The sequence below is a fragment of the Syzygium oleosum genome, unplaced genomic scaffold, assembly GCF_021117445.2.
Source record: "Syzygium oleosum isolate NSW1041296 unplaced genomic scaffold, Sole_v2.1 Sole_v2.31, whole genome shotgun sequence".
Classification (NCBI taxonomy): domain Eukaryota; kingdom Viridiplantae; phylum Streptophyta; class Magnoliopsida; order Myrtales; family Myrtaceae; genus Syzygium; species Syzygium oleosum.
Genome location: NW_026607515.1, coordinates 564,927 through 577,746, shown reverse-complemented (window position 1 = coordinate 577,746; position 12,820 = coordinate 564,927).

Here is a 12,820-nt window from a genome sequence, read left to right as displayed (position 1 = left end):
TTCAAATTCTCCTTTTGGGTCCACGGGTCTAGGCCAAACTCCAATCTGGATTGTGTTGAAGTAGGAAGCAAGAATTTGCAACAAAAGGACGAATACTCTGAGGACAAAGACCCTTTTGTTGGATGTCATCAATTAAGACCTTGCAATCACTTTCAAAAATCGCTTTCCAGATGTCAAGGGACTGAGCTTAATTACAAGTCAGAAGGAGAGCTGCTGCTTTCGCCTCCATCGGCAAGTTACAACGTCTTCTCCTTGTCCAAACTTGGACTATGGAGCCGCTAGCCGATCATACAATTATACCTATTGGAGCCTTCAAATTCTCATTATCTTCTTAAAGTGATCTTCTTTACCCTTCATTGAACAAGCAAATTACGTACCGAATCGAAACACTTTGGGGGCTGGTTCTGGGTTGTTAATTCATGGGTTCTGTGACGCTCTACACCATCGTTTCCGTTCAAGGGATAATGGTCCAAGAAATCCTAAACCTATTGTACGTCGGTCAATTCAGTTCTAAATCTTTCAATTGTACCAATTTAGTCACTCCGATCAATTTTGGCCGGAAATCGCGGACGTGGATACCAACAAGCTTATGTGACACGATTGATACTGATGTGAATGTTTTTTGAAATTCTTTTTTAAAATTTTATGATTTTTTTTCCTTTCCTTTTTTTCCCTTTACTTTTCGCCAATGACCGGTCTCAGGCAATGGTCGGCAAGGGTTGGGCCTTGCCTATGGTTGGCCGCTGGCTAAAAGAAAAGAGAAATAAAAGGAAGAAAAAACAAGAAAAATTTATAAAAAAATTTCCAAAAATCATCCACGTCAGCGCCGGCAAAGCCACGTAGACCAACCAATGTTTAAATCAACGATTTCCAGCCAAAATTGACAAATTGTCAAAAAGTTTAGGACTAAACTAGCACAATTGTGAGGTTTAAGACTGAATTGGCTACCGTACAATAAGTTTATTACTTTTTGGAAAATTTTCCCTCCCGTTAAATGATGCACGAGTTCCGGAAACGAGAGGTGAATCATTATGGTTTGGACGATTGATTTAAAGAGCCCAAGGTCTCGAGACAAACCATTCTTTGTCACCACGTTCGAGCAATGTAACGAGATGTGACTAGACCGACAGGCCGGCCCGGGATCAAGTATCGAGTTAACGTGCACATGCCTTTAAACCGATCATCGAACGAGTGACCGATATCTTGGAAGGGGCATGTAAATCAATTCTGGCCACCATCGGCTGTCGGTGAGGTTTTTGGTTGAGATGCTCCTTTCATTCCTGTTTTTAGGCCTGGACATGAGTACCACGACGATCGTTTGCCTCCATATGTAATGTCGATTTGACCCCAACTAAAAGAGTAGGCATTGGTTTCTGATACCTGGCTTTCTAAGTGGACCCTCTTGACACATGGCCATGAAAAATTTACCGTGTCGGCGCCGTCAAATTTAATCCCTCAATCGAGAAAAATTATCTAATCAATTCTAAACTTCTTATACGGATGTTGATTTCAATCTCTAACTTTTCACTTTTGCCAATTTAGTCAACAAATTTGCGTAGAATTCCAATATAGTCATTCTGATCAATTTTCGTTGGAAATCGCTGACGTAACGATTTGGTCATTACTGGTCGTCTTATGCGGTGCACCGCCACGTCATCAAATTCAGGCAAAAAGTGGCCGAAAAGATTATATTGAAATTTCGCACAAAGATTTACAGCTAAATTGGCTAAATAGGGTTGAGTGGACAATTTCCTCCATTAATTGTCCCTAACTACTTTGCTATTCACGAATTCAAAGATGTCTCGATGCTACATGCTACCCCACTCGATGTACTAGTAATCTCTCTCTGTGTGTGTTTTTTTTTTATTCCATCAAGATATGATTCAATCAACTTGGAATAGTATATTTTACCATATAGTCAGTGGCCTCGTTTACATCCATCTCATGCGCCACTATGGGTATTTTATGCTAGATTTTAGGAATGAGATTTATACAAAATCTCACATTAATTGGTGATCTTGCGGCTTGTAAAAGAGACCACACAAAAAAAAGAATTCTTGGTCATGAAAGTGTCTTCATCTGCACCACAATAAATCTTAAGTCTTTCTACGCGAATCCTACCGGATATAACGACGTATTGGGTTCATTATAATTCCACAATAACAAGTTTAATGAAGGGATGATGACACAATGATCCTGAATTTTGACTCAATACGTAATGTGATTCCTGAACTTTTGGTACATATTCAATGTACTACATTGAACATTTTTATATAGTTCAAAGACTATATTGAACATGTACCCAAAGTTCATGGACCACATTGAATAAATTAAAAGTTCAGGGACTACATTGTACATTGGGTTAAAGTTCATGGATCATATTGAACAAATTAAAAGTTTAGGGACCACGTTGTACATTGGGTCAAAGTTCGAGGACTATTTATGTCATTTTCCCTTTAATGAATAATCTCTCGTTCCTTAATTTAACTGCGTATCACTGTCATTCCTCTCTCATGTGCGGGAACTGCGATTGCATGCACGTCAAATCATCGAGATTAGGGTCGCGAGGTCCGCCCGGTTTCTCTTTCGAATACTAGTTACGTCGAAGAACGCGCCGCATCGGGTGATTACGATAATACCAACGAGTACACACTCGATAACGACTATACGTTAAAGAATTACATGATCGAGACACTGTATCAGATTGCTTGCACGTATCTGTTTCCTGGGACAGTGAATGATGTGGCTCCAATCGGTACCGAGCCACTGTTTCCTCATTCAATAGCGACGGCCGCGGCACGTGATGAACGCCATTCCAAAGGCTACAGGTTAAGAACGGTTGTTGGGAAAGAAACTCGGGATTTTTTTCACTTAGGATTCGTAGGAAATGGCCGACAGAAGAAGTCGACCCTCGACCAGCAGCAAATCAAGAACTGCCCTTTGCCCTTTGGTTTTTTTGTCAAGTGTTTTGTGTCGTGATCTGCTCCGGCGATGGGATGATCATCGGATCGGATCGTATCGGTTCATCCCTCCCCAAGCTGACGAAGCTTCCTTACAATCTAGAGATAGAACCCGCGGATGTGGACGCAGCAAAGTGAATGATTTCCGGCTCCGCTTTCATTAAGCCTGAATCAGCCAATCGCAGCTGCAGCTGCAATTGCGTGCGCCGGTACTGCCGTGCAAGTTGGGACGACTCCTTTGGGGGAGAAATCTACTTTGGTGATCTTATCCCCCATGAATTTTCGGACCGCGGGATTCGGGGTCGCCCGCTAAGTACCGAATTCATCGAGCAAAATTACGCGCGTGTTCTCTGGCTCTCTTTCTACCTCGTGGAGGAAATAAAGTAATTAGATAGCACACATGTTTTTTGGATCTCCCGTTGGCGACATAGACATTCGGGTTATCGTTTCTAACGGAACGATCCATAAAGAGGTCATAACGGTCCAATATGATCGCTTTCTTTTTATGACTTCGAGCCATGTCTTTTTCATTGCATGAGGGTAAAAATTTTCACGTTTGTACGCCGATGCGGGCGGAAGAGAGACTCGGGGTTAGGTGGAATATCAATTCGGGGTAAGACCCGTCATTTGGGACTCCATTGCAAAAAAAAAAAACAACGAGACGTTCTTCCTAAACGTGGGCTGTGATGTAGCGGCATGTGATTTTGCACAAAAAGGAGTCGTCCTCTAATTATGACTAAGGACACTAAACTTTTCCTAATTCTCTTGCTTACAAATTGGCATGGTGATGCACCTAATGATCACATGTTTGATTAGCTCATTCCATTAGAATCTGGATGTGAAGATACAAAGACACAACACGATTGATAGCATCCGTCCATCATTCCTCCACTTTGCGCATCTCTCTCTCTCTCCCCACCAAATGCTCTCTCCCGTGGCCGTGGCCACGCCGAGTTTGGGATGGCTATCGTCGGACGAAGCCGACCGGTCCAAAGAGGACCAGGGTGGCATCGCCGGCGTGCCAAGGAGGTGGAGGGCGGGACGGCGATGGTGGAGGAGGACGAGACAAGGGCAGGGCGGGAGTGGAGTTGTTTCGATCGTTGAGAGAGAGGGAGAAGAAAGCCCAAAGGAAAGAAAAAGATACCGTCCCAACCGGGGGAACCGGAGCATATAGACACCGGCATGTTAAAATAAAAAAGAAATGTCAAATGTCAGATAGAGAGAGAGAGAGGGAAAGGGGTGGGTGAAGATTGAAACCGAATGATGTTGGTTTTTTTCTTTAAAGAAATATTTCTTGAATTAGATACTATTTAGGGCTTTTTCATTTCATTTAAAATTTCCAAGAAGGTGATTGAGAGGGACATCGAAAATTTCGACCTGCCCGGAAAACATCAGCACAACTAAAACTTATCCATTCTATAAAGAGATAAGAAACCGATGATAAAGATCCATATCCTTCAATTGTAGTAATCATTTAGTGGATAATTGAATGGGGAAGGTGCAAATATTTTCTCAGTCCTGTAGAGAAAACACATGAATACAAGAACATATGCGGTTGACTCCTCATGCATTTGCTTGATCGTTTCTTCCTCCACAGATCGATGCACCAACAAGGAGAGTTTGCACAGCTATCATGGTTCTCTCGTCGTGCACCGAGACCCCCGTCGGGGAGTACATATCTGCGAATAATCGGTTTGCGGCGGAACCATAAACACTTGCAGAAGAGATATTCAGAGGTTACGCGATTCGGTCGATATCGATCTATCAAAAGAGATGACGACATGGAATGCAGTTCGAATTCGAGGAGCGATTACATGCTTATTTTGGATTGCATTCGCCCTCGGAAAGAGTCCGATTTAACGAAGCCAAGCTATGCCGATGGTCAAATAAGTATAACAATAACGAGAGAAGCCCTAGTTTGATTCAATCTTAGCTATAAGGAACATGCGGCAGAAATAACTCAATCTGACTCAGAAAACCGAAGCCATTCACATGCCTATCTGCACTGAATTATGATGCTACCGAATATAAATATATACACCTCCGCTCGCGTGCAAAAGATCCATATGATGATTCAACTCCGATATATATATACACGACTTGGGATTTTATCTTCAATAAATCAACTTTTAGAGACATGAATTCTATAAATTGGTCTCTCCTCCTATAATTTCATGTCCCATTAAGAACAAGAACCACCTTTCAGTCAAATCTTTTGAGGTTCAGAAAGGAAAAGAAGAAAACTTCAAATCCCCAGATTCATGCCGTAGCCAGATTGCTGGCCTAGCTTTGTTTTAGACGTTGAGCGAATAAATGTACTCGGACAATCAAAAACTCTATCAACACTTAGCATACATGGAAGACGAAAAGGTACCGAGTGATTGTGCTTATGTTCATCCCGGATCTCATGCGAACTTACTGTTTGTAATTACTCATTCATTCAAATAATTTCGCACATATGTTATTAAAAGGGGAGAAGCAGGACTTATCTGGGACGATGGAGGAGCAAGCGAGGGAGCGCGCCGACCGAAACCGTCGAATCCGAGAGACCGAGATTTATAAGGATAGAACACCCGGGACGACGAGTGCAGACATTAGAACCTCCACCTATAACATTGCTTGCTCAAATGAGCATCTCAGAACAGCAGCATCAGAGAGAGCGAACAGTTCAGTTGCTAAAAACAACCACGACCAAACTGTTCTGTCCTAGTTCTGGGTGCTAGCTGTGGTTGGAATACTCATTTGAGCAAGAAACATTACTAGGAGGACTCCCATAAACTTCAACCTCAACCCTCTCTCTCTCTCTCTCTCTCTCTCTCTCTCTCTCTCTCTAGGTGGAGCAACACAAAGTGATGAGCTTTCCCGACCTCGTCTCATTTTATAAATAGACGGCTAGACGTGCGGAGAGATCAGTAGATTTGCGGAGCTACCCCATGTTTGCCAAATATGCCCCCCAGTTTTTGAGCTAGTCCAACATTTTTTAGGTTCCGCGGCTCAATCACTCGTACCGTCTGATACTAGAACTCTAGCCTTTCAAACCGAAAGTTGGTTGACGCGACTCGAACGTGGCCCCGCTCTAGGCGCGCCCTCACTGAGGTGGCATCGAGCGCATCGGCTTCGGTGGGGGGCCGCACGGCTAAAGCACAGGATCCAGGGACAACAGCACCCTTTTCTGCCCGTGATCCGAGGGTAGATACTGAAGGCAAATGATGGACTCAAGATTCTTCCGGGGGTCTCGTTTGTTGACACTTGAAAGTCAGTTTTCAGGCGGAAGGAAAAACCAAAAGAAAGTCAAAAAAGAAACAATAACATCAACTTGGGAGCAGAAAGCGATGGCCAACTGAAGAGCTGAAGGGAGGAATTGTAGGTGTTGATGGAATGGCAGCTCAAGAGTCGATCTTGCTCTTAAAACCCAACGACCAGACTCGTTAACAGCGACCACCCAATTGAATTCTGTGGCCTTTCTGCACGCCCAGATCCCACCATCTGCCCATCTTATTATAATGCTTCTACATAGTTAAACTCCAATGGAGTCTTTTTTGAGCGACCCTTAAGGACTGATTAACCCCCCCACTTCTTTCACCTTCTTTCCCTCCGTTAGTAACCTTTTCCCATCTCCATGCTGCTGAACATTGACCCGGAAATTGCGTAAATCTGGCACGACGACAAAACATGCAGGCAGGGAAGAAAGTTCGTGGGGGGGTCGATGGGAACGCACTTATACTAAGAGATATGTAGCTGAACTCACTCCGCTGTCCTTTACGGAGAAAAATATATGAAATTAATAAAAAAAAAATTTGGAATACATGGGATGTGTAGGTATATAAATGAATTTTTAGGTACATGATGTCTAGGTTGTAAATTCAATTTAGAAAAAAGTAATGTTGAAGCTGATAGCATAAAGGACACACAAAGATGGGGGGGCCTTCAATGACTTGGGGGGCTTGCATGGTGTGGATAGACCTAACACATTTGGGGCCGGACGCTTCCAAGCTGAGAAGCTGGTCGGCTGTCACTATGAACAACAACGCATTTGCTTGCTTATCTATCACGCTTTCTTAACCTATCTTGGACTACAACAACAACGCCATTGATAAAACAATGGAAAAATCTTGTATTAAATCGAACATACTAAAGTTTAGTGTACTATGTTTGATTCGAACATTATCGTGCTGACATCTTTCGTATAAGCTCGAATGGAGCAAGAGTACTCTTTTTCTTTTTCCGTTTTTTTTTTTGGGTTTGTTAGCGGTCATATGGTGTCTAAACTAAAGTATTTTGCATTAATTATGTTATTAGAAAAACAATGAAATGTGGATTGACCGCAAAGACATCGTTGGACGGGATTATATCACTCTAATCATTCAAACATTCTCTGTATTTTTCAGCCTCATAATTTTCTCCCGACAATATCTCGCTAAACAATCACTCTATATCACAAAAGAGTTCACGAATCTTATCATGAGATTTTGCGGCTACAAACCCTAAATTCTTCGGATGCCATTCACGATATGCCTAATGCCATAACAGCATAAAAAGACGAAGTCCCCTTTAACGGAAAGTTTGTCCTTCGCCTGAGACGGTCCTCAAAGTCCAAGTTGGATTTTCCCTTCTTGATTCACCTGGCCGATTTCAACGATTCCTATGGTACTCTTCTTGAGCTAAGTCACGCTTGTCGGCACAAGTGTGGGCCGAGCTTCGACACACACTTCGCTTCAGATCGAACTCCGTAAATCATACACAAATTCAAGAAATATTTCTAATTTCGAACAGGAAGAACAAGAAACAGTTTACACTGCGGATGCCAACAGTAGGTGCGATCCAAGACCTACCGTCACGCCCTCGAAGATTCTCTGCAGTATTCTTAATGGACAGCCACATATGCAATGAGTATGGTTAGACCAATTGAAATGTCAATCATTTAGCCAAAAGTACGACTAGACGACAAAGAAATTTGGTTGCAGTCATATCGACGTCGCTCACTTTTTTTTTCAGCACTTACTTCACTTGTTGCAATAGTTCCCAAGACGAAAGTGTTGAAAAATACGTCACTGATGATAGTGTCCTTGCTGTTCTTCGTGGAACTAGAACAACTTGAATAGGTTGAAAAAGAGGGGGAAATTTATTCTCATATTCCTGGTCAATGCTTACCAGTTATACAGATTGCTGATTATATCATATGTCTGGTTTTTTTTTTTTATTTTGGTTTTTCCGTTTTCTCGCGAATCAAATCAGGAGTGCGCCCCGGACCCTCTGACCCTAATCATCAGACCGAGCGCCGGTCGACGACGATTTTGCATAGTTATCTACCTAGGCCTCGGCCTCGGCCTCGTACGATACTCTTGATGTAATTCGGTCAAAATTGACTTTCACTGTGGAGATGGCGATTGATCCTTTAACCCTTCATCTCTCTCTCTGACTGTGTAAGCGTACGAGGCCACATAGCATCCTGATCCTGAAGGCGTTGATCTGTTCAAACGCGGTTGATTCCGGACTTGCAATTCAATAGTATTGAAGATTGAGAATGAGATTATCAGGACGTCAACGGGACACGACACGAGAACAAAAGATCTTAACCTTGCACTTTTGTTTACATTGTGCGGCTGCTCTTCTTATTGTTCTTTTTTCTCGTTAACAAGCTTCTCAAATATTTCACAGAATCTCTCGTTAGTTCACAGCGGTACAAGCTAAGGCATTTGTAATATCATCTACTTAATTCTTTCAGCTTTTACTCCTGACCATTCTATCTAAGATGTTAGCAGTATTGTGTTACCTAGAAATAAGACTCATATTTCTCCATATTGCATTAATAATCACATAATTCTCTCCCTCTCTCATAACCATACTTATTAGCCACTTGTAGCTTTTCTCTAGTTGAAAGCGTTTCTTCATTTTTCCACCAAGTATTTTATTTCACATGCTCTTATTTGTGCCATTAAATCTACCCCAAGGATGACATCTCTTGACATAAGCTTGAATGATTACAAATAAAATAATAATTCTCATTCATACATCTACTTGGGTGATCTTATGTTCTCTCCAATCATTATCTTCATTTAGTTACTTAAATTAAGCCACTTGTCACCCATATAAATAATACACATGCTCTTAATTTGTGACATTGAAATTGGCCTATCAAATGACGTCATGCATGACAATTTAACTTAACCATGGTTTATAGTGATCATTAAAGGTGAAGATAAGAGGAGGAAACAAATGAAATCATCCCTTTCCTTCTCTTGAACAAACCAAAAAGATCTCCATCTCTATTATTTCAAGTTCAATTATTCTCACATTCCATTTTTCAACAAAGAAAGCCAGGTTTTAACTCAACTTTCAACCAAGCCCAAAGTTTATCAAATGCGTGTTGTTTTCAGTTTTTAGTTCCAACCATCAATTGTCTTACAAGGTAAATTCACGAACTTTCATTTTCTGTCAAACTATTTGTTTTTTAAGGAATGAGAGTTGTTAATTTGTATTGTTTATTGTGCTTTCAAGGTGATTAAAGGCTTTGTGTGTTCAAAATTTATTCAAGGTAAGCGAAACTCTAGGGCTAAATTGGACCGATCCTCTTAGTACTCTTGATCCTTACTTGAGTTTAGCTTAAAGTATGATTAATATCATAGATGCATGTTGTAAAAGAGATTAATGATTACACGATGAGCTAGTAAGAGACAAGACTATATGTATAAGTGATTTTAAATCACTTTGTATCATGGGTGATGACGGGTTGATTTAAGATGAGCATGATGTCGGTTGAGGTCTACTTGTGTTTTTGTTATGAATTTGTTACCAATATCACATGAAAAGTTCATTATATTTATTATGCCATTAGAATATGCTATGAGTCATTCTATAAATCATGGCTATTTTACATGGGTAAAAACATGGTTGAGTGTTTTCAAGAGGATTTTGAATAATTTTGATGAGTAAAAGTGTTAGAGAGATGAAACTATGCCCGTAAAAGGGCTAAAATAGAAATTTGTGTAATACAAGGGAACAATGTAAATTCAAAACATGTAAATATTCTGTGAACAGTGATTTTTATCAGTTAAAATGAGCATTAGTTAGTGATTAAGATAGATAAATTAAAGGAAATGAAATCGGCTAAAAAATCTAAGTATTGTGGAATTGGGGCTAATTTGTAATTTCAAAAAATTAGAGGTCTCGTTTTCTAAAACTGAAAATTTTTCGGTCTACTTACATTTTAAGGATGCTTATGATGGTAGGTTCTTAATTAGCTTTACAATTGCTTGCCTAATCTCGACAATTTATCCAACGAGTCAAAATTTGGACTTGATTAAATAAATATTTTTAAAAGGTGGTTGTTTTGGTAATAAAGCAAAATATGGGAGTTGTATATAGTGTCAATAAGATAGTCAAATGGATCAAATAGAAAATTAATGGTCTTAGTTAATTGATTTGACTAGTAGAGCTAGATTAAGAGAAAATTGAGATAAAGAGTGAAATTTTGAAATGAGAAATTATGTTAGGTTAATCTTGCAACTTTGTGTTAAGCTGAAATTTTATAAAATTGATGTGAATATGATGATACGAGTGAATATAGTCTTGATATGCTCTTGGTGATCAAATTCTATACATTTTAGGTGTAACATTAATTTGGCGTAAAAATGTCTTTTGTGCAATGGATTTTGTAGCTCGAAATACCTTTTAGTTTTACTGGCAACTTGGGAATAATCATAAATTCATGTAATGTAAGAATGTTGCGGCTCTTGGATTGAATTACTTTATGAATAAGAGTTGGCAAATTGCGAATGATAACAAATTGATTTTGGTTCCACTATTAATATGAGAAATGCCAAGATAACACTATTTACCGAGTGACGAGTGTTTTAAGAGTTTGTGGGTCTGCAAACAATGATAAATGGATATTTGGTTTTCATTGTTGACACGAAAACTGCCAAGAGGTCAGTATGATGTTATTTGCATATGTGATTATTGAAATATACATAGCAATCGTTATGATACGATGACTTGTTTGTGGCTGATGCCATGTGATGAAGACCTTTGCCATGGCCTATTCATTAGAGAGCGAACTCCTTTGTATGAGTATGTGTAAAAGACTCTGGAATTAGCCAAATGTTTTACTGTCTGAGACAAGTATCTATAAGGTTGAGAGGACATAAATTCCTATAAATCATACCTGAAATTATACGGCTTAAGCAGCCTAATATGGCTTGGGTAGACTATGAATATTATGGAATAGCCATTATCATGCGTATATACAATAGTGTATTTATCTTTGCTAATATAGACGACACCCATCATGGATCGGCTAAGAGGTGTGGCAAAGAGGTGTTTATGTTTTGTTCCCCGTGAGTTGGTGATGACAATGTCTCGTTAATCCAGATGCCTTGTGAGTCCAGATTTGTCCTTGCCAGTGATGAGTAGAGATAGTCATTATGTATATCATGAGCTACTATGTGGTATTTGCGCATCGTGAGATTGATACATTCATCTATGCGTATTTGAATGTTAAATCGAATGTTAGCTCATGGCATCTATTTTATTCTTTGCACACATGATTATCATCGTGACGTACGTATTACATTATGTTGAACGAACATAAACAATATGTTTTGGAAGTGTATGTGAACACTCGTTGTTTTGAATATGCTAATCTCTTTACTACTGTAGTGGACAAGTGTTGAAAGAAAATTGACATGGTTGGTTAATGCCTGTAACTGCCTTTGCAAGTGGGTGGATTCTTGAGAAGCTTGTAAATCTACATCATGATGTGTGCTTACAATAGATGAATTAGTTATCACATTAGATTGGGACTAGATTACAAGCACCTAAATCATGTTGAATATATGCTGTGTTCCTCAAGTGATTGAACTATTCTATTCTGAATATGTAAATAACTAAGAAATACCTTGAAGAAATGAGTGATAGGTAGTATTCGAATTTATAGTGATATCTAAACGATATGTGAGATTACTAGTTAATTGTCATTATGATGTTGTGCTCTAGGTTCGAGTGGTGAGTAGATCTCCTACTTCAGACCTAGATATTTCATTTACTACGCTTGAGCTCACCCCGAAATACCTTATAGATTGGTCGAGTTCCGAGCTCAAGGGCATTTAGATTAGCGCTTCCGAAGATCTCTTTTAAGGATTGGATCAGAGAGGACAGTGAAAACAGAGATGTATTTCTAAGATTTCAGTATATATTAGTGGAGGTTGAATTATTTGTACAATCGAGGATAAATTAATTATTCATCAGGGCGACTGAAGTGAAGCTAAATTATTTATTCACTCGAGGGTTCAGATTGTACAGAAAATCTCAGGTCGCGAAATATTATGTCAAGGGTACGAGCCTCATAAGTCATAACATGCCAAACCAAGTATAGTGCTTACATTTGGAATTTAATATTATATATGTTAGAACTTAGGACGAGCATTTTTAGGATGTTTGTTTTTTTTATTCACTTTTGTCTCCTTAAAAGACTCCCCATCTACCTCCATGTATGAATGTGACTATATTCGTACTGTCCATACCATACAGTCCAAACTGCGAGAGGGAGAGAGATACAAGAACAAGAAAACCCTATTATTATTATTATTAGGGTTAATACCACAAAAAATCCGAAACTGATACATTTGCGACAATTTTACCTCGAATTGATTTTTTGATCAGCAAAAATCCTAAACTGGTATACTTATGATAAATTTGCCCCGAACTATTTTTTTGATTATCAAAAACCCAAAAATGGTACACCTCTAATAATTTTACCCCAAACTAATTTTTTGACTACTAAAAACCCTAAACTTGTACATTTGTGATAAATTTACCATCCGTTAGTGTCCGTTAAATTGGATTAATATCACGAAAAATCA